This window comes from Hemitrygon akajei, chromosome 16, assembly GCF_048418815.1.
Source record: "Hemitrygon akajei chromosome 16, sHemAka1.3, whole genome shotgun sequence".
Taxonomy (NCBI): Eukaryota; Metazoa; Chordata; class Chondrichthyes; order Myliobatiformes; family Dasyatidae; genus Hemitrygon; species Hemitrygon akajei.
This window is the reverse complement of record NC_133139.1, coordinates 53,385,949-53,409,330: the sequence shown is the minus strand read 5'-3', so window position 1 is coordinate 53,409,330 and position 23,382 is coordinate 53,385,949. Positions and strand designations below refer to the sequence as shown.

The following is a 23,382-nucleotide window of genomic DNA, read 5'->3' as shown; positions in this document are numbered from 1 at the left end:
AAGAGCTGTGCAATGTGCAAAGCCTCATTAAGACTTTGCTGGTGTAAAAATTTAACAAGATTGTTTCAGTCAAAGATATATGGGATTAAAATTAAGCAATATAATATGCTTTTAAACTGGTGCTTAGATGAAATTAGCACAATTTAAATTTTAATTTGGGCAATTTACACATCCAGAACAGACAAGACCATAAGATGTAGGAGCATAATTAGGCCACATGGCCCATCAAGCTCTCTGCCATTTCATCATGGCTGATCCATTTTTCCTCCCAGCCCCATCTCTTGCTGTCTTTCCATCTCAATTCCTGCCCTGACTAATCAAGATTCTATCAACTTTTACCTTAAATATTGCCAATGACTTGGCCTCCACAGCCACCTGTGGCAAAGAATTCCACAAATTCACCACCCCCTGCCTAAAGAAATTCCTCTTCATCACCATTCTAAATGTACGTTCCCCTATTCTGAGGGTGTGTCCTCTGGTCATACACACCCCCACCATAGGAAACATCCTCTTCACATCCACTCTATCAAGGTCTTTAAACATTTGATAGGTTTCAATGAGGTCACCCCCTCATTCTGAATTATAGTGAGTACAGGCCCAGAGGCAAACACTTCATATGATAAGCCTTTCAATCACAGAATTACTTCTGTGAAACTCCTTTGAACCCTCTCCAGTTCCAGCACATCCTTTCTTAAAGGCCCAAAACTGCTCACATACTTCGAGTGAGGCATCACCTGTGCTTTATAAAGCCTCAACATTACATCATTGCTTTTATATTTTAGTTCTCTTGAAATGAATGCTAACATCGGCTTCCTCACTATTGACTCAACCTGCAAATTAACGTTTAGGGGATACTGTACAAGGACTCCCAAAAAATTTGTTCCTTAGAATTCTGAATTCTCTCCATTTAGAAAATAGTCTACCACCTTTTCAATTCTTCTACCAAAGTGCATGACCATACAGTTCCTGACACTGTATTCCATCTGCCATTTCTTTGCCCATTCTCCTAATCTCTCCAAATCCTTCTGTAGCCTCTCTGCTTTCTCAAAATTACCTGCCCTTCCACCCATCTTCGTATCATCCGCAAACTTTGCCACAAAACCATCAATTCTGCCATTGAAGTCCCAACACAGACCCCTGTAGAACCAGAAAAGGCTCCCTTTATTCACCATTTTTGCCTCCTGCCTATCAGCCACTGCTTTATCCATATTTCCTGTAATACAGGTTACCCCTGCAATCCGAAGGTACAGCATTCCTATAAAATCATTTGTAAACCGAAATGTTGTAAAGCGAAGAAGCAATTACCATTAATTTATATGGAAAAAATTTTTAAGCGTTCCCAGACCCAAAAAAAACCTACCAAATCAAACCAAATAACACATAAAACCTAAAATAACACTAACTTATAGTAAAAGCAGGAATGATATGATAAATATACAGCTATATAAAGTTGAAATATTGTATGTACGGTGTAGTTTCACTTATCAAAATCAGGAAAACAGCGAGCCAAAATCGATTGGGGGGGGAATCATCATGTACACGCATGTGCACGTACACGCCTACGCACACGTGTGCAAACAACTGCCCACACAAGGTTTCACGGTCATTGTAGTCTTTCTCGGGGTAAACACATGTATGAAGCGGGTGTCTTTTTTTGTAAAAGCCAAAGTCCTCTTTGGTTAGCAAAAACAGGTACTAATGTAGGTCTTTCGTAACAGCGAGTTGTCGTAAAGCAAACGTTCGAAAAACGGGACACCTGTACCATGGGCTCAAAGCTTGTTAAGCAGCCTCATCAGTGGCATCTTGTCAAAGGCCTTCTGAAAATCTAAGTACACAACATCCACCAATTCTCCTTTGGGTTTCCTGCTTGTTATTTCTTCAAAGAATTCCAACAGATTTGTCAGGCACGATTTTGCCTTGAGGAAACCATACTGACTACAGCTTATGTGCCTCCTAGTAACCTGAAATCACATCCTTAAAAATTGACCCCAGCATCTTCCCCAACCACTGAGGTCAGACCAACCGGCTTATAATTTCCTTTCTTCTACCCCTCTCCCTTATTGAAGAGTACAGTGACATTTGCAGTTTTCCAATCCTCTAGAATCAATTTATTCTTGAAAGCTCATGACTAATGCCTCCACAATCTCTTCAGCTACATTCTTCAGAACCCCAGAGTGAATACCATCTGGTACAGGTGATCTATCTACCTTCATATCTTTCACCTTCCCAGGAATGGCAACTTCACTCACTTCTATCCTTCACACTCTCAAACTCCCAGCATACTGCTAGTGTCTTCCACAGTGAAAACTGATGCAAATAACTTATTCATTTTCTTATTTCCTGATAGTACCTCTCCAGCATCACTTCCCAGCAATCTGATATCCACACTTGCCTCTTTTATACTGTGTATCTGAAGGTTGGGGATGTTGTGGATAGTGTGGAGGGCTGTCAGAGGTTACAGCGGGACATTGATAGGATGCAAAACTGGGCTGCGAAGTGGCAGATGGAGTTCAACCCAGATAAGTGTGAAGTGGTTCATTTTGGTAGGTCAAATATGATGGCAGAATATAGTATTAATGGCGCGTGGCCAAGTGGTTAAGGTGTTCTTCTAGTGATCTGAAGGTCGCTAGTTCGAGCCTTGGCTGAGGCTGCGTGCGTGTCCTTGAGCAAGGCACTTAACCACACATTGCTCTGTGACGACACCGGTGCCAAACTGTATGGGTCCTAATGCCCTTCCCTTGGACAACATTGGTGGTGTGGAGAGGGGAGACTTGCAGCTTGGGCAACTGCCGGTCTTCCATAAAAAAAACCTTACCCAAGCTTGCGCCCTGGAACCTTTCCAAGGCACAAATCCAAGGTCTATCGAGACTAACAGAGGCCTACTAATGGTAAGACTCTTGACAGTGTGATGGATCAGAGGGATCTTGAGGCCCGAGTCCATAGGATGCTCAAAGATCCTATAGGTTGACTCTGTGGTTAAGAAGACATTACAGTGTATTGGCCTTCATCAATCATGGAATTGAACTTGGGAGCCGAGAGGTAATGTTGCAGCTATATAGGACCCTGGTCAGACCCCACTTGGAGTACTGTGCTCAGTTCTGGTTGCCTTGCTATAGGGAGGATGTGGAAGCCATAGAAAGAGTGCAGAGAAGATTTACAAGGATTGGGGAGCATGCCTTATGAGAATAGGTTGAGTGAACTCGGCCTTTTCTCCTTGGAGCGACGGAGGATGAGAGGTGACCTGATAGAGGTGCATAAGATGATGAGAGGCATTGATCGTGTGGGTAGTCAGAAGCTTTTTCCCAGGGCTGAAATGGTTGCTACAAGAGGGCACAGGGTTAAGGTGCTGGGGAGAAGGTACAGAGGAAATGTCAGGGGTATGTTTTTTATAAAACGCAGAGAGTGGTGAGTGTGTGGAATGGGCCGTCGGCAACAGTGGCGGAGGCGGATACGATAGGGTCTTTTAGGAGACCACCGGATAGGTACATGGAGCTTAGAAAAATAGAGGGCTATGGGTAACCCTAGGTAATTTCTAAGGTAAGGACATGTTTGGCACAAATTTGTGGACTGAAGGTCCTGTATTGTGTTGTGGGTTTTCTATGTTTCTACGCTTCGAAACTTTGGGCCGACCCTTACAACCTTCTCCTTCTTAATGACTTTAGTTACCTTCTGTTAGTTCTTAAAAGCTACCCAATCCTCTAACTTCCCACTGATAGATGGGCTGCCATCATCCCTGCCAGTGTTCTTTTCCAATCAATTCTGACCAACTCCTCTCTCAGTCCTCTGCAATTCCCGTTACTCCACTGTAACACTGATACATCTGAGTTTAGCTTCTCCTTCTCAAATTGTCGGCTGAATTCTATCATGTTATAATCACTTCCCCACCCCCCAAGGGTTCCTTTACCTTAAACTCTCCAATCAATTCTGGTTCATTGCACAACACCTAATCCAGAATATCTGATCCCCTAGTGGGCTCAACTAAGAGCTGCTATAAAAAGCATTCTAGAGATTCCTCCTCTTGGGATCCAGCACAAACCCAGCTTTCCCCAATGAAATCCCCATGAATATGGTAACACCCTCCTTTTAGCATGCATTTCCTATCTCCCACTGTAATTTACTGACCACATCCTTACTGCTGTTGTGCAGGGGAGGGGGGAGAGAGAGTCTACATATAACACCCATCAAGGAGTTTTTAAACCCTTGCAGCTTCTTAGCTCTATCTACAATTCAACAACTTTCAACCCTATGTCACTTTTTTCTAATGATTTGATTTCATTTTTTAACCAAGAGCCACCACATTCCCTCTGCTTTCCTGCCTGTCGTTTTGATACAATGTGTATCCTTGGACATTAAGCTCACAGCTATAATCTTCTTTCAGCCACGATTCAGTGCTGCCCCACGTCATACATGCCAATCTGTAAACGTGTTTTCAAGTTCATCTACCTTATTCCACATACTGCGCACATTAAAATACATCACCTTTAGCCCTGTTTTCACCCTTTTCGATCTTGTCTGCCTTTAACATTGCAACCCATTCTATTCACTGCAATTTTGCCCTATGAGCCTCTCCTTACTCAGCATCTCACTACAAACTGCCTGTTTTTAAACCAATGACCTCAGCACGTTTCCCAAACCCCGTCAAATTAGTTTAAATCTTCCCGAACAGCTCTAGCAAACCTGCCCACAAGGATATTGTGCACATCCCTGCCCGAGTTCAGCTGTAACTCTTTTGTACAGGTTGTACCTTATCCCAGAAGAGATCCCAAATCTGAATCCCTGTCTTAGCACCAGTTCCTCAGCACCACATTCATCTGCCAAATCATCTTTTTCTTACTCTCATTGGCATATGGCACAGGCAACAATCCTGAGATTACTACCCTGGAGGCCCTGGTTTCCAACTTTCTACCTAGCTCCTTAAAATCTCTCTTCTGGACCTCCCCGCTTTTTCATTGTACCAATATGTACCAAGCCTCCAGTCTGCTCACCCTCCCCCTCTAGAATGCCAGGACCCGATCCAAGACGTCCATGACCCTGGCACCTGGGAGGAACCACATCATCCAGGTGTCTCTATCATACCCACAAAATCTTGTCCCTGCTCCTCTGACTATGGAATCACCTATTACCACTGCAGTCCTCTTCACTTCTTCTCACCTGAGCCACAGCACCAGACTCACTGCCAGAGACGCAGTCACAGTGACTCCCTGCCCCCAGTAAGTCATCCCCCTCAATGATATCTAAAGTGGTATATTTATTACTGAAGAGAAGGACCACAGGGGTACTCTGCACAGGCTGTGCATTTCCCTTCCTTCTGACACCTCACCTAGTTACCAGTCACCTGCAACCTGGAGGTGACTACCTCCCTGCAGCTCCCATCTATCAGCTCCTCACTGTCCCGTACGATCCGAAGGTCATTGAGCAGCAGCTCAGTGACCTGGTGTAGATGTTTTTAATCCAGGAGATTGGAGGTCATCCAGAATTCCCATATCTCACACACAGTACAAAACTCTACCCTTGGAGAGATTCTCAACTCACTAACAGACAAGGAATTTAAGAACAAAAAGAGAAACCTACCCAAGCCTGATCTCACTGAAGCCTGATAAGACAAAGCCAATCCAAACAGTGACTCACTCACAAAAATGGCCACTCCGCTTGTGCTTGTTTTTTTTTCATCCTTTCTAATGAACCTGCTCAGTGACTGGTCACAGTCTAACTCCACAAAACTGCCATGAAATTCTGCCTTTTTCATCTTGAGTGTGTACCCAATTGAAAAGGTATCTCTCTTCACATACTCCCATTCAGTGATTCATTGCAGTCCAACACCAAAAAACTGCTGTATAGCATGGAGAAAAATGGCAGCCACCCAGTAATAATCCTGATTTAAGCAGGAAAGCTACTGACTTGCCTTTTCACGATGCTGAACACTTCAATAAGCAGCAATGGCATTACATTACTAACATATTTGAGAACAAAGCTGTATACTACTTTCCCAACAAATGGGCATGGGCTTTCAGTTGTCTTAGAATGTACAGTCAGCCCTCCTTATCTGTGGATTCTGTATGCGTGGATTCAACCAACCGCGGATCGGGAAAACCCGAAAGTTCTCTCTACAGCACTCGTCGTTTGAGCATGTACAGACTATTTTTTCTTGTCATTATTCCCTAAACAATAACCATATAACAATCACAGCACGGAAACAGGCCATTCCGGCCCTCCTAGTCCGTGCCGAACTCTTAATCTCACCTAGTCCCACCTACCCGCACTCAGCCCATAACCCTCCACTCCTTTCCTGTCCATATACCTATCCAATTTTACCTTAAATGACACAACTGAACTGGCCTCTACTACTTCTACAGGAAGCTCATTCCACACAGCTATCACTCTCTGAGTAAAGAAATACCCCCTCGTGTTTCCCTTAAACTTTTGCCCCCTAACTCTCAAATCATGTCCTCTCGTTTGAATCTCCCCTACTCTCAATGGAAACAGCCTATTCACGTCAACTCTATCTATCCCTCTCAACATTTTAAATACCTCGATCAAATCCCCCCTCAACCTTCTACGCTCCAATGAATAGAGACCTAACTTGTTCAACCAATACAGTATAACAACTATTTACATTATCATTTACATTGTATTAGGTATTATAAGTAATCTAGAAATGAATTAAAAGTACAGGCAGTCCCCGGGTTCTGAATGAGTTCCATTCCTGAGTCCGTCTAAGTCGGATTTGAAATCGGAACAGGTACATCCGGTATTATTTAGCATCAGTTAGTCAAACATTTTTCTTAGTATATAGTACATATTTTACCTTTCTATGCATATAAAACACTTAACATACGTATTTCAATAATTTAACCTCTGCTTTGCTTAGTAATAATTGTAGCTTTCATTGGGGCAGGGTCTTTCACATTCTCCATTAAAATTGTTCCGATCATTGACCGAATGTAGCCTAACGCTTTTCCAACGACCGATGGCATTTCACCTCTTTCCAATTGCGTTATTACTTCCACCTTATTTTCAATCGTGTTCATGATTATTTTCGTGAACAGAAACACTGTGGATACAGAGCTGTACCGCCAGGTCCTAATGTCCACTGCACAGAGACATGTTAAATAAGGGTCTTGAGCATCCGCGAATTTTGGTATCTGCGGGGGTCCCGCAACCAATCCCCTGTGGATAAGGAGAGCCAACTGTACCTCCCTAAACAAATTAAAATATTAAGCAGCTGATGTCCATCACTTCTTTTACCTTCTCAGCTGTTGTATTTATCTGCCGAGGCCCTCTGTTGATCTGGGTCAGCCATGGATGTTGCATCCCAGCTGTTTATGTGATACACAAACCAGGGCTGTACGATGTGTAGAGTAAGCTGTTGCCATGTTACATACTTCTCCTCTCCATGCAGCTGATGAATCTAACAGAATGGCAGAGACCAATGCAATTTGGCACCAGTGGCATCACAGGAATTGCCAGTCAGCGTTGAACTCAAATGCAGGGTTTCCAGCTCTGGATTTTTCCTCAGAATTTATTCCCAAAGACTTCTCTATGAGTGGGTATAGCCTCAAGACAGTAGAGGTTTGAGATCAGTTTTTCTTCTATGTGAGCTGCCACAGTTGACCTCACGTCTTAATAAGCTGGTAAGGAAGGCGGGCTCTGTCGTGGGCAAAGTACTGGAGAGTATAACATCGGTAGCTGAGCGAAGGGCGCTGAGTAGGCTACGGTCAATTATGGAAAACCCTGAACATCCTCTACATAGCACCATCCAGAGACAGAGAAGCAGTTTCAGCGACAGGTTGCTATCGATGCAATGCTCCTCAGACAGGATGAAGAGGTCAATACTCCCCAATGCCATTAGGCTTTACAATTCAACCGCCAGGAGTAAGATATGTTAAAGTGCCGGGGTTGATTGTATTTAATGTATTTAAGTAAACTACTTAAGAACCTTTTTAAAAGCTATTATTAATGCTTTTTGAGAGAGTGATTTAGATGCATATCATATTTTTACTGAGTTAAGTATTGTATGTAATTAGTTTTGCTACAACAAGTGTATGGGACATTGGAAAAAATGTTGAATTTCCCCATGGGGATGAATAAAGTATCTATCTATCTATCTATCTGCCCGAAGCAATTAGTTTTAAGGTGCCAGCAACACCTCTTTACCCCTTCTCGTCAGCAGAAACGATTCCGCCAGGCTTAGCAGCTAAGCCACATGTGAAAACCAGGGGTTATTTGAAATGGACGCAATTGGAAGCATTTTATAGGTAGTGGAAGATTACTCCCAGTAACACCCCAGCTATAACAAACTTAAGAAATAGATTTTAAACATAAGCAATAAGGCATATTTTGATACTGGCTCCTTCGTTAGAAGTGTGAGCTAAAATAAACACAAATCCATTTACAGAAGCACAGGTTACACTGACAAATATTTAACTGTCGTTCACATTAAGAGACCAGCTGTATTCTCAAACATTTGGCTTGTATGCCAGACGTACCTATATATAATTTTCCAATTTTAAGTAAACAGTATTGCTAGAAATATTCACCATCTTAGGCAGCATCTGTGTGGAAAGGAAAAAATTTAACTCATCATTTGACTTGCATCCAAATTTATTTTGTGCCATATTAAAAGCCCATGCCAGAGAAAATACAAGTCCAATTCTAACAACCAATATAATTTAAAATAGCCTCTTCACAAACAATAACCACATGAGTACAGAGAACCCAGGTTTGAAACCACATTAACATCTACAATCAGAGCAATGTAAAGCAGAACAGCAAGAGTCAAAAAAGAATTTGCAACAGAAAAGTACAATGGAAGGTACTTAGTGCCTTGGAGTGGAGACAGAAAACACCATTTGACTAGTGCCAAGTTCCCTGATAAAGATATGTGCTGTACAAATTATGTTAAAAGTAAAACATTTCCCAGATATAACAATACAAAAGTTGCTAGAAACTGGCCCCAGCAAGCATTACTGTCAATCAATACACAGCACAGCCTGTGGAAAAAATATCACATTAAGAAACTTTCTAAGCTAATTGGGCATTCAGAAAATGTTTAAAAAGCTGTTTCACTAGAGGCTTGCTAAAGTCAGCCAAATCTGCAAGAGATGAGGCCAACACAAAATTATTGTGAAAAAAATGTTTGCTTGGAAATAAGATGAATTTAAGTGAAGCAGCCCAGGGCAGTACCATGTATACTTTTGATAAAGGCAAAAAAGATAAGTGACATAATGTTAGAGGCATGTCAGTTTATATTTCACACAAAGAACCTTGCAGTGTACTTTTCTGTTGCAAATACTGTTTTGGACAAGACCGTAAGATATAGGAGCACAATTAAGCCATTTGGCCCATCGAGTCTGCCTTTCATTTCTGCATGGCCATACACTTCCCAACACTGCATTCCTTATGCCACTTCTTTTGCCCATTCTCCTAATCTGTCCAAGTCCTTCTCTGGCCTCTCGACTTCCCCAAAACTACCTGTCCCTTCATATTGTCCACAAACTTTGTAACAAAACTTAATTCTGACATACAACATAAAAAGCGGTCCCAACAGTCCTCTGTGGACCAGAAACTAACATAAAAGGCCCCCTTCATTCCCACTCTTTGCCTTTTGCCAATTAGCCACTGCTTAATCCATGCTCATATCTTTCTTGCAATACCTGGGTCATTTACCTTGACTCTTACTGTTCTGACGTACATTGCTCTGATTGTAGATGTGAATGGGGTGTTTTTAAACCTGGGTTCTCTGTTACTATATACATTTTATGGAATTTTTTTTCATGATTATGTCTGCTGCAAAACAATAAATTTCACTACATTTGCCAGTGATATGAACCTGATGCTAAATTGAGGTACGGGCACAGCTTAGAGAACAGGATGCTGCCTTCAAATCGGGGGATAAGATGGCTCCCAGGTCAACAGGTGCCATGCTTCTCGTCACCATCACGAAGGCAAAACAGGATTAATCACAGGATATACAGACATATCTATGAAACCAAGCTTATGTGGCAGGGCATTTGGATCATAAAGGACTACAAGTCCATTCTGTCTTAACAACAGTGACACCTTTCTTCCTGATAGATAGATTAATTAATTAATTAATTCGCCCTATCTATCTATCTATCTATCTATCTATCTATCTATCTATCACGCCCTATTTGATGGACAGAATGAAATGCTAGCAAGGAAGGCTCCCGTTCCCCACCCCGACTCCTGAGGAGTAGGCACACTGTGTTTGCAGCTGATGTGAGGAAGATACTAGCCAGGGTCAGCCTATGTAAAGCTGCAGGAACTGAAAGCAGTTTAGCCCAGTTAACTAAGGTTCTAGCAGACACCTTCACATCTCTCTGGAATAGTTCACTGTCCCCACAGGCTTGAAGATGGCCACTATCAACCCAATACCCCAAACGGTAACAGTAATCCACCTCAACAACTACCATTTAGTGGTACTGATCTCAACAATGAAGTGCTTTAAGCGGCTGGTTATGGACAGCATTGTCCCATTTTCCAGCTACATTGGACACTTTCCAGTTTGCTTATTGCTCAAATCAGTCCACTGATGATGCCATAGCCTCTGCACACCACTCCATCCTGCCCACCTGGAAAATGGTGCCTCAGGATGCTGTTAATCAACTTCAGTTCTGCATTAAATACAATCACCCCTCAAAAGCTCATAGGTAAACTGCCCTCATTGGGTCTCAACACTTTTGGTAACTGGATCTTGGTCTTCATGACAGAAAGGCTACTGTCAGTCCACACTGGCATGAACAGCTCTAGCTTCATCACGCTGAGCAAGCACCAGCACTTCCCAGAGTTGCATGCTCAGCCCACTGCTGTTCACGTTGCTAATGCATGACTGCATTGCTAGATCCAGTTCAAACCAAATCAAGTTTGCTGGTGACACAGCAGTAGCTGGTCTCATCAACAATGATGAGACAGCATGCAGAGAGGAAGTAGAGTGGCTGGTAGAATGGTGCAAGCACAACAACTTGAGTCTCAATGTGGACAAGACCAAAGAGATGATTGTGGACTTTAAGATGGTGCAGGCTGACCACTCCTCACTGCACATAAACAGCTCTTCCATGGAGAGAGTTAGGAGCAAAGTTTCTGGAAATGCACATAACACCTGGACCCTCAACACCAGTTCTTCAGTTAAGAAAGTACAGCAGCATCTGCACTTCCTGAGGAGACTGAGCTGAGTGATCCTCTCCCCCCACATTCCAACTAATTTTTACATGAGCACAATCGAGTGTGTCCGGATTAGCTGCACCACCATCTGTTACAGGAATTGCAAGACATCTGACCACAAATTCCCACAAAGGATTGCAAGAACTGCTGAGGGGATCACTGGGATCTCTCTTCCACCCATCAGAGATATTTATCCGGAGCACTACGTATGCAGGGCCCTTAGCACTGCCAATGATCCTTTCCATCCATCCAACCTCCATGAACCCCCCCCCCCCCCCCACTTTACCATCAGGTAGGAGGTACATTAACATTAGGACAAGAATTGTGAGAATGGGAAACAGCTTCTTCCCTCAGACCACAAGACGACTGAACTCCCTGCCACTGCCCAGGTCTCATCACTTACGAAGCACCAGTAGCAATACAAGGTTTACTTTTTAAAAGGTACCTTATTAATTTCTTTGTGGTAATATTACTTTGTGCTGTGTGAGTTATATATACTGTGTTGTTTTGTTTGGCAGTACACATGTATACAGCTGAATGACAATACAATAAACTTGAATTTGAACTTATAACTTTAAGTTTCATGGTATTAGACGTGATGTCCGTGCTGACACTGATGTCAATTTAAAGTACACATCAGCCTGCATGGGGTTTGTCTCTCAACACACACACAGAACACAGCAGATCAGGCAACATCTATGAACATATATAAACAGACCCTTCGGGGAAGGCGCCAGAATATAAAGGTCAGGTGGGGAGGGGAAGGAAGACGAGCTGGAAGGTGATAGGTGAAACCAGGTGAGTGGGGAAGGTAAAGAAGTAATCTGATAGGAGAGGAGTAGACGATGGGGAGAGAAGCGGTGCACCAGAGGTGGTAATGTGTTTGGTGTAGGAGCCTGGTGAAGATGGTGGCAGTTGCCTAGAAATGAGGTGTTGGATGCAGAGGCTCATGGGATTGTAGGTGAGAACAGGCACTCTATCCCTGTTAAGGCAACAGGAAGACGTAGTGAGTGCAGATATGCAGGAAATAGAGGAGATGCAGGTGAGGATGATCAAAGGTAGAGGACTTCAAAAGCCATTCAAGGCAACAAAGACAAAACAGCTAATATTGGCTGGTGAGCCTGATATTAGTGGACAGCAAGCTACTGCAGGAAAACAACCTACCACTAATTGGGTGGACAAAGATTATGATTAGCGATAGGCAGCATTGGTTTGCGCCATGTCTCACAAATCTGTTATAGAGTTATTTTGAAGAGGTAACAAAGAGGATAGATGAGAGCAGCGCAAGTGCACATTATCTTATGGAATTTATCAAGGACATTGATAAGGTCCTACATGGAAGCCTAAATTACATGGATCAGGAATATCTAGCTAATTGGCTCAATGGTAGGAAGCAGTGGATGATGTTAAAAGGTTATTTTTCCAGAATGGAGGTCTATGGCTAGTGGCATGCCACAGGGTTTGTTGCAAGGCCTATTGTTTATATAAATGTGGATGAAAAATGTAAAAGGCAGAGTTACTAAGTTTGTAAATATTAAAACAGGTGGTGCTGTAGACAGTGAAGGGGGAGGGGGAACCCTGATCAGCTAAACACATGGGCCAAGGACTGGCAGATGACGTACAATCAGATAATGAGTGTTGCACTCTGATGCTGTACAAGACTTGAAGCCATATTTGGAGTAATGGGTACAGTTTTAGTTACCCTGCTGTAGCAAATGTCATTGAATTCGAAACAACACAAATGTTTACAGGAATGCTGCTAGGACTCGAAGGCATGAGTTAAAAGGAGGCATTGGACAGGCTACTGTTTTATTCCTTAGACCATAGGAGGTGGTGAGATGACATTACAGGTATATAAAATAAAGACAGGCATAAATAGGGGAATGCACTCAGACTTTTCTGCCCCCAGATCATGAAAAACTAAAGGGTATTGATTTAGGTCAAAAGAAGAAAAAAATTTAAAAAGGACCTGAAGACCAACCTCTTCATGCAGAAGGTGGTCAGTACAAGCTGTCAGGGGAAGTGGTTGAGTCAAATACATTAACAGTTAAACAACATTTGGATAGATACATGTTTTGGAGGGACATGGACCAAATATGGGCAAATGGAAATAGCATGGGAATCATTGACAAGATGGGCTGAAGGACCTGCTTCTGAGCTGTACAACTATAACTCAGAAATTCAAATAACTGTTTGTGCTTGTGAATATGTTTTGCACAGCAACTTGCTTCCACATCACAAGGCACTGAATGGTTCCAAAACTCTTGTTTCACATTTTAGCTGTTTAGCAGTAGGGATAATAACATTCTGCTTCCATTCTTTCTTGTAATTGTCAGGTATCAAGGCTTCCACTTTGCCAGAAATATACACAGATACAAACTTTTATTCACAACCTGACACATGTTAACACTGCACCAGTCTCGTGGTCACAGCTGCAGCCCTTGGTGAATGCAGGCCATGAGGATTCCAAGGCACTCAGGTAAACTTTGACAGCCTTTGCTGACATTTAACTCAGAAGGAACTCTTCAGGTAAAGAAAATGAAATACACAGCACCTGTGCAAACCCAAACTTGAGTTATTGGGGACCAAGTTTGTTAGCATCTCTGATGAAACTGCTCAATTTTTACCACAATCTATGAAACAATCATACAAAAAATTTCAGAAAATACTCAGTTAATACAGAGATGAAATAAAATTAGTTTATTAATGAACAGCATTATATTTTTTGAAGAAAACCTGTCAATACAATACCACAGCTAAAATCTATTAGCAATCATGCTATTTTTCAATCTGGCATTAAACTTTTGTTCTTCGTATTTAAAGTAGAAACCTTATATTCATTTCGGTGTCATGCCATCAACCATCTCTAGGAATTAGGTTGGAGAACAGAGCCCATTTTCATTTCAACCAAAAATAAGATGTGGTTAGCCTGTCTAAGTCAACTCCATTTGTATTAGATGGGATAATAAAATTTTCCTCAGCATTCAGGCATTGCAAATCAAAATGTCAGAAAAGTCAGTCACAAATCTGCAACCATTCATTCCCTCAACCAACATTATCTTAAAAATGTTGATTCCTCCAAGCATTTTCCAGAACATCACTATGAACACCCAATTATACAATTACACAAATTATTTCAGGGTAATCACACCTCCCCCCGCTGCCCCATTCTCCCGAGACCAAACCCATTTCCCCATATTAAAAAAATGCAACTTTCCACCCTCATGAAGCACCAGATTATTCTCAGTAACAGGTGTCAGAAATAGTGATGCAGTGTAGAGAAGCACATGGTGAGACTGTTTAAATTCTCAGGATGTTGGAACCAGATCTGAGGAAGGTCAAACCAGACAGATTATGCTTCGATAAGAAGAGTTCCTCTAAGTCAGCCCATCAAGGCAATTGGAGGCCAAGCATAGATTCAAAAAAGTAAAACTGAAAAACTGGAAATAAAAACAAAAAGATTAGTGAACACATCTAGGAGGCTTAGAACATAGAATAGTACAGGAACGGTACTTCAGCCCATAAACATGATGCCAAATTAAACTAGAGCAACAAAATTCTGAAGGAACTCAGCAAGTCAGGCAGCATCCATGGAGAGGAAAACAACTGTTTCAGGCCAAGACCCTTCATTAGGTTTAGAAAGGAAGAGTGAAGATGCCAGAATAATGAAGTGGGAAGAGCATGAGTACAAGCGAGCAAGTGATGGGTAACACCAGCGAAGGGAGAAAGTAGGTGAGAGAGCAGGGAGAAGGGATGAAGAAATTGGGAAGGGATAGGTGGAAGTGAAGGGGGGGGGGGAAGAAGAGAGAACAATTAAACCAAATAAAATGAACTCTCTACTGATCTGTATTCCTCCACATTCTGACAACCTCTTTGGCATTTTCCACACTATCCCTAGCAGCCTGTTCAAGGCACCCACCACTCCAATAACATTGTCCCTTTAAACTTTTCACCTCACCCAGTTTTGCTACAATAAGTGTATGGGACATTGGAAAAAATGTTGAATTTCCCATGGGGATGAATAAAGTATCTATCTATCATATCCTCTAGTGCTTGACATTTCTACTCAAGGTAGAAATTCTGACTGTGTACCCTATCTATGCCTCGTAATTTTGTGTAGGATAACTTCTTTTTAAAAAAAGTGGTGGGTGCCTTAAACAGGCTACAAGAGCATAGTGAGGAAGCAGATATGATAGTGCCTTTTATGACACTACTAGTCATATGAATACGGATCATATACAGGAAGAAAATTTGTTTTATTTGGTTTCATTCTTCTTCAGCCCTTCACCTCTTCCACCGATACGCTCCCAGCTTCTCACTTCATCCACCCCCCGCACCACCTCCATTCCCCAGCCTAATGCTCCAGAGAAAACACAAGTTGTCTAACCTCTAATTATAACTCATACCCTCTAGTTGAGGCAGCATTCCAGTGAGCCTCTCAGCACCCTCTTCAAACCTTCCATATTCTTCCTGTAAGGTGACGAACAGAACTACACACAATACAAGTGCAGCCTAACCAGAAGTTTTATATAGATGCAACATGACTTCCTTAATCATATAGTTAATGCCTCAACCAAGAAAGTCAAGCATGCACATGCCTTCCTTACCATCCTACATATATACTTGTCACCTCTTTCAGGAGCTATGGACTTGGACCTCAACACCTCATTCTTGTGCAGATTAAACTCCATCTGTCATTTCTCTACCCATATCTGTAACTGATATATATCCAGTACACTATCAACAATGGCAGCTTGAACTAGTTCCTCTTGAATGGCAAAATGCGTCCTGATGCCTTCCCTATCATTTAAACCAGGCCAGCCCGAAGAAGTCTCTGAATAGTTACCAACATATCACCTGTGGAACAGAGGAGCCAATACCACCATCAAGAAGGCTTACCATGCCATTTCATGTCCGATCACCTGGCTGTACTTCTACTCCCAGTGTACTCCGAGAAGGCATGATCAAGGGAGGTGGAGGAATGCTTACAGGACTGCTTTAAGTAGGTGAACTGAACTATATTCAGGGATTCATCTTTCAGTCTGAATGAATACACCAGAGTTGACACCAACTTCATCAAAACCTATGTGGATGAGTGTGTGCCTTTGAGAACATACCAGACATATCTAAAACCAAAAGCTGTGGATGAACCAAGAAATTTGTTGTCTGCCAAGGGTTAGGTATGTGGCATTCAAGACTGTGGCAGGTGGCAGGGTGGAGACATGCCTCTACCAAAGGAGGTACAAGAAGCTCCTTCCCTCCACTAGCCTGTAGGTCACCCTTGGGCAAGTCGTAACAGCTGCTTAGCCCCTAATGAGGGTCACATTCAGCCATGGGAGCAGGTAGTGGATGGTCATAAGAGCAGTTCATACATATCTCAAGTCCTGGTTATGTGTTCTCTGATGCCAAGCAGTCTCTGAAGTGTATTGATCACCTGACTTGTAAATACACATTCCAGAAGAAAAATTGCAAACCACTTCCGTAGAAAAAAAAAGTTTGCCAAGCACAATCATGGTTGTGGATCAAGGCATGGTGTATGTGGTAAAGAATGCAAATGGAATGTTGGCACTTATTTCAAGGGGAATAGAATATAAAAGCATGGAGATAATGCTGAGGCTTTATAAAGACACTAGTCAGGCCACACTTGGAGTATTGTCAACAGTTTTGGGTCCCATATCTTAAGAAAGGATGTGTTGTCATTGGAGATAGTCCAGAGGAGGTTCACAAGGATGATTCCTGGAATGAAGGGATTAACATGTGCATTTGGCAGCTTTGGGCCTGTACTCGCTGGAATTTAGAAGAATGTGAGGTGATCTTATTGACACCTACCGAATTTTAAAAGGACTAAATAAGGTGGATGTGGAAAGGATGTTTCTTTTTCCTCTGGTGAGGGTATCTAAAAGTAGAGGGCACAGACTCATAATTGAGGGGCGACCTTTTAGAGCAGAGGTAAGGAGGATTTTTTTTTATATAGCCAGAGAACAGTGAATCTGTGGAATGCCCTGTCACAGACTTTGGTGGAAGCCAAGTCTGTGGGTGGATTTAAAGTAGAAGTTGATAATTACCTGATTGGTCAGGGCATCAAAGGATATGGCAAGAAGGCTGGTGACTGGGGATTCGGGATCAGCCATATAGAATGGTGGAGCAGGCTCAATGGGCTGAACGGCATAATTCTGCTCCCATGTCTTATGGTCTTAAACCACAAACTTTTTTTTTAGCCATTCTGCTGTTGATTTACTCTTGTCTTTCAGATCACTGTCTTGTTGCATTTTCCAACTTCTATTAAGCTACCATGACATTGTCTTGTAAAATGTCTTGATACAACTTGGAATTCATTATTCCCTCAATGATTGCAAGATAGCCAGACTGAAGGAAGCAATCTGGTGTGCAGTGCTCTTTTCCCTCCAAATATAGTGGTGTGCATTTCTGCCAAAAAGTTCAACTTCTATCTCATCTGTGCATGATACATTGATTAGACACAGTCAAATAACAAAGTAATAAAAAGATTTAGTGCCTTCAACAATGCGTTGATCACCAGACCAGCGTAAACATTTTCCATGCTGTTATTAAAAATAGACAAACTGTGGAATCTCTGGTCATCATTTTCCAATTCCCTGTCAACAGGAGTGATACCAGAGAAATGGAAGACTACTAATATTGTACTTCTGTTTGAAAAGGCAAAACTGCAGCATTTACTTCAGTAATGGGGTAAATTTTGGAATCAACTGTGAAGGATAGTATAAAGCCTCACTGAGGTTAGTACAGGAAGATTTAGTGAATGATCACATCCAACTAATATGATAGAATCTTTTTGAGGTTACAAGATGCCATTGTTGAAGGAATATACTAGGTACTCAAAATATGCAATTACAGAAAAATATTAATTTTTAACAGGTATTTCTAGTACCATAACACATACAACAGCTGTACAGCTACACAACTCAGATTTATTTCAGACCTTCAGGCTGCCCAGGTGGACTTTGTACATTTTCCCTTAAATCCATGTGAGCCTCCTCTGAATGCTGCAGTTTCCTAGAACAATGTACTGGCTGGTTAATTTCTTCTGGAGTTTTCCCCTGCTGTAGGTAGATAGCAGGAAAATTAAGGGGATTTTTTGGGCACATGAGAGAACATATTACAGAGAAGCAGGGGAATGGGATTGCTTAGAGGGCTACTGTTCAATAAGCACAATGTCAGCAGGAAATGTGAAGTCTGTGTGCAGTTATGGGGAGCAAAGTATTAGAGTTAGAAGATTCTAAAAATAAACCTGAAGAGCTGGTTATGTGAAATTGATGTACTATCCTGAGGGTAGTGCCAAGTTGAAAGATGAGATGCCTTTCTTTTGGCCGACACTGAGCTTTACAACAATGATGCAAGATACCAAAGACAGTGGAATAAGGATGGAAAATTAAGACAAGTAGCCGGAAGCTGAGCATCACCCCTGCAAACCAAACTGAGGTACTTTGCAAAGTCATTGCCCAATCTTCCTTTGTTTTCCCCAGTCTAGTGGAGATTGCATTGCAAGAACAGGATTAAGCACACCAAACTGGAAGACAAATCTCTGCTCATTCTGGGTGGTCACATGGGGAGGTCCTATGAAAAGGGCAGTGGGTATAGGTAGAAATAAGGAAGTGAACCAAAGCACAGTCGAAGTAAAAATCTTTTTGAGGTGCTGAAAGCAAAAGGGAGAATAAAAAATGTGGTGATGTCATTTTGAAGGCAGGGAAATTGCAGTTATTGATGGATATGAACACTGGAGGCATGATTACTACGTTTGCAGATCCACAAATACGGGCTGTGTTGTGGAAACGAGACAGAAGAACAAGAGAGCAGGACAGAAATGAAAGGTTATGCAGAATATTGGAAATTAAATCCCAACAAGTGCAAGGTGACATTTTGTAAAGTCAGACAGGAGTAGGACATGAAATGGTGCAGTAAATGATAGAGCACTGATGAATTCTGATGAACAAGACAAGTTTATAGCTCCCTTAGAGTGGTGAAGGAGACTTTTGGAATGCCTGGGGCACAAAATAAATATTAAATTTGGGACATAATGTTGTAATTTGCAAATGGTTGCACTTGGGAGTACTATGTACTGTTCTGGTCACCACACTATAGGAAGGATGCAGCTGTGCTGGACATTAGAGGATATTCACAAGGATTCTGCATAAATTGGAGGAAATTAGTTATGGGGGGAGATTGGAAAGACTGGTCCCCTAAAGTGAAGGAGGCCGAGAGATAACCAGATCAAATTTTTAAACCACAGTTCAGTTATCAAAATCAAGAGAGCTTAGGTTTAAGGTGAGAGGAAAGGGATTTAAAGATGGATGATCTACATTTTTTTCCCAATACATACATAGTGCGGTTGATATCCAGTATATATTTATATAAACAAGTCCTGTCTGAGGAAGTGATGAAATCAGATACAATCACGGTATTTAAGGGGCACAAGACAGATACTTAAATAAGCAAGGGAGAGAAGAATACAACCATAATGTGGACAAATAGAATTAGGAGAAATGGACAAAGTGGTCATCATGGGGATAGTGGGCTAAAGATCACATTTCTATGCTATATGACAATTCATAAATATGGAAGTTGAAGGGTCAAAGGTGACAGCAAGAGGAAATATATCATTGGTTGGATGTATTGGAGAGTACAGTGAGATGTATGGGAAACTAAATGGATGCAGTTGGAACTTCCGTTAACTAAGCTGGAGAGGAAATTTTGTGGAGCAAAAAGAGGACATTTTGACAGCAATGGTGTCAAAGAGTATGCCAACTTGTCGTCAACTTCCACCCTTGCCTCACTTTCACAAATCTACCTACAAGAATCCTTTTTGAACTTTTTCTATCCCATCTCTTCCAATCCTTCCTAAAATGACTTCATTCTATTTTGCCTGCTTCACAGACTCTGTAGTTTTGTTGATTGTTTATTTCTGCCACTATCCAAATGATCCATCATTATGTGTATATTCTTCCCCTTTCAATACCCCAAAGAGACCAGTTCCACAGAACACTATTTTACCAACTCTTTTTGATCTTTCTCACAGCAACTTTCATACAACCATGCATGATGCAACACTTGCTTGTATCTCTTCCCTTCCTACTACCCAAATGGTCATTTAAATTAGAACAGCAGTTAACTTGCAGTGTACAAAACTCAGTGCTCACAAATTGGTTTACTCTATATTGAAGAAGTCATATACAGATTAGTGACTGTTTAGCAATGCTGTTCTGTTAAATCTGAAAGTGTGACCCAAATTTCCACCTGCTTTTCATTTCAATTCTGTACTGCTCTCCCACTCCAACAAACTCTAATAAAGAGATAATTTGAACAAAATATATTCTGCTTTTTGCTCAATCTATGCTGCCCAAGTTGAGTATTTACAACTTGGGCAGTTTTTACTTCCTTTTCAATGCTCTTGAATAACTTTCAATTAACTTATTTTTAAAGATTCACATTAATTCTACATTTATTTCAGTCGTCTCACAAATTATGACCTGGCTCTCTCTTTCAGCCTGCCTTCTCACAAAACTCTGCGTCCTTGGCTTTCACTTGAGAAGCTCCAGGCATCTCCATTAACTTTACACTAAAATTTCCACCTTTAGAATACTCTATGTAGACCTATGGAGCAAAACAAAGCAAGTTAAACAATATTTGAGCAAGCATGGCCAAGGCATGGAGAGAGAAAGCCAGATACCAAGCTGCAGTCTTGAAATTAGCTCAGAATTTATTTAGGTCTCTTCCCAACTGAGAATCTTAGTTTTGAATTAACCATGGTAGAAATTAAGGGATTGAGGTGTAACATATAGTCTTTCATCAAACGTAAAAGAATTTTCAAGACTACAAATTATCACTAATACAGATAACAGAAACAAACACATGGCTACTCACACAACATTTTTTATACAACTATCTTAGCTAGTGCTGGGCAAAATTAGAGCCACTGAGGGCATTCAACCTATTGTACCCATATTGGTCAGAAAAGAACTACCAAGCCTAATCCAAACATCCAGTACAAGGTCACAGAAATGTGATCTATTTCTAACACAGCAAGTTCCAGATAAATTCAACATTTTTCCTTATTGCCCCACAACCTGTTGTAACCAATATTCTCTCTAAGGTGTACCCATGCACACGTACACACATCGTTTGCTACTAGCACAAAGGAATTTAAACTGTGCGTAAAATGTTGTCAACCTCTACCTCGTTGGCATGTTAAGTATATTTCACGATCATACACAATTGCATTTCCTTTTCCAGTTTCTGATGCAGTGTTGTGATGATTTGTCTGTGGATTTTAGAACCAACTTACACTGGTTGAAGAAATTATTCAGTGCGCATACATTGCACACTGGTTATTACAAATTAGAAGGAACATTGGTTCTAGTTTTAAATTTTTGTCCAGGAGTTCTGACAACACTTTTGCACACATCAGTTAAGACCTTCCTCGTCCAACTGTAACACCAACTTATCAAGTCATTTCTCATAGCTCCAATTTTTCAATTCTGACAATAGCTTAATACACCTACACACTCTGGAATCACACCTTTCTTGTCATGTTGTGACTAGAACTGATGTACTTGCATTGCAGTCTACTAACACAGTACAGTATTTGAATAACTGTCTTATTAATTTATGCCTCAGCTTACAGTAAAACACGTTACCTTACTGATTAGTCCTGCTAACTTCAAGAATCAGGGGACATGCACTCCTGCTCCACAAGTCCCTCTCCTGCTCCACATCTCCCAGCAACCCTTTACATCTCCTTCACTCTCTCACATCTATAAATTAAGTTCCATTATTTAATTTATTTTAGAGCTATTTCATTGCTCTACTTAAGAAACTATTTGCAACACTTTGCAATCTAAAGCTTTTCTGTTTACCATGTGGCCAGTATTTGTCATTTCTTAAACCATGCCCTCGGATCTATTACTTAATTTATCTATATAACACAAAGAGCCTTATTCCGTTCTTCGCAATCCCATAGATAATACCGAAGGCACATTATCCTTTGCTTCTTGCAATTTGAGCCACACAAGACTGTACATGGTAAGATGCTTCGTGCCTACTCACACAACAGTGTCGGGCTAAATTCTGAAAATAGTTGGAAACACAAGCAGATACAAAGGAGATTGCAAATACTGGGATGTAGGATTTTTTTAAAGAAACAAACTGCTGAGGGAATTCGGAGGGTCGAGCAGTTCCCATGGAGGTTAAGGAATCGGAAAGTCCTGATAGAGTTTCGACACGAAACGTCGACAACTTCTTACTGGCCAGTAGGTCTTTGCGCTGGAAGTAGATAGAAGGCACAACCCTGTGAAGTCAACGAACGGTCTGGCTGGTAATAGCCCACTCCCCTGAGCCACCCACCCACCGTTACACACCACTCCCGTATCCCGATCGGCGGCTGCTCACTGTGACCCATACACACAAAACGGTCAATGAGGATCAAGAGCCGGGCCCTCAGTCAGACCTCCGTCCACTCACCCCTGACCAGAACAACCCGCCATTTTGCAGCGAACGCGATAAACAGTGAGCGGGACGGCACATGGCTTTTAAGGGACACAGAGACACCCCCCAGCCCAGCCAACAACGGCCACCGGGGCGGCGCAGAACCTGAGAAACGGCTAAGGCCTGACTCTGACTGGGAAGTGGTGCTCACCTTGCTGCGGGCCCGAGCTGTTGGTGGGTAACAGTCTCCACGGCTACCGTGACTATGGCGTTTATTCTCAAGGCAACAGTTGCTACCGATCTCCGCCCACGTCATCCGCTGCGCAGTAGTACCGCCCATGCACCTCAAAATCTGTACTTCTATTGGTCTCCCGTCCAGCGCTCCGTGCCGGTGTCTGTGTTTATTTGGCTAGTCAGGCCATCAGTCAAACTTTCAAGTCAAACACCTTCCGGTCCCCCGCCCAAACATTGATTTCCTGCGGTAATTCGTCATTGTCCTAGCAACGGATACCCATTGGCCAATGAGGACATGGTTCAGGTGCGCGGCCCCGGCCGCTGGTGCTGGCGCGGAGGATTGTGGGGTAGAGAGGTTAGTAGTGTAGACGGAAGTAGCGAACGGGAGGGGCGTGGTATTGGATGGAGAAAGGCCAATTGAGGATTGCAGCACCTTATCATCCAATGATGAAGATAGTAGACAGGAATTAAATTTTTAAAAAGAAAGAAATAGTTTAAGATGTTGCTGAG

At 42.0% G+C, this 23,382-nt stretch overlaps 1 protein-coding gene across 3 annotated transcripts in view; it reads right to left on the bottom strand.

Moving 5' to 3' along the window:
- rfx2 (regulatory factor X, 2 (influences HLA class II expression)) overlaps positions 1–22,985 on the bottom strand; it is a 221,080-nt gene extending 198,095 nt beyond the window's left edge. For 2 of the 3 annotated variants that reach the window (XM_073068886.1, XM_073068890.1), the window contains exon 1: positions 22,850–22,985. The gene's annotated coding sequence lies outside the window, so the exon portion shown is untranslated. Of the gene's footprint in view, positions 1–22,457; positions 22,502–22,849 lie in introns of all 3 variants that reach the window. The other variant, XM_073068887.1, reaches the window with a different exon arrangement.
- Between the last annotated feature and the right edge of the window lie 397 nt (positions 22,986–23,382).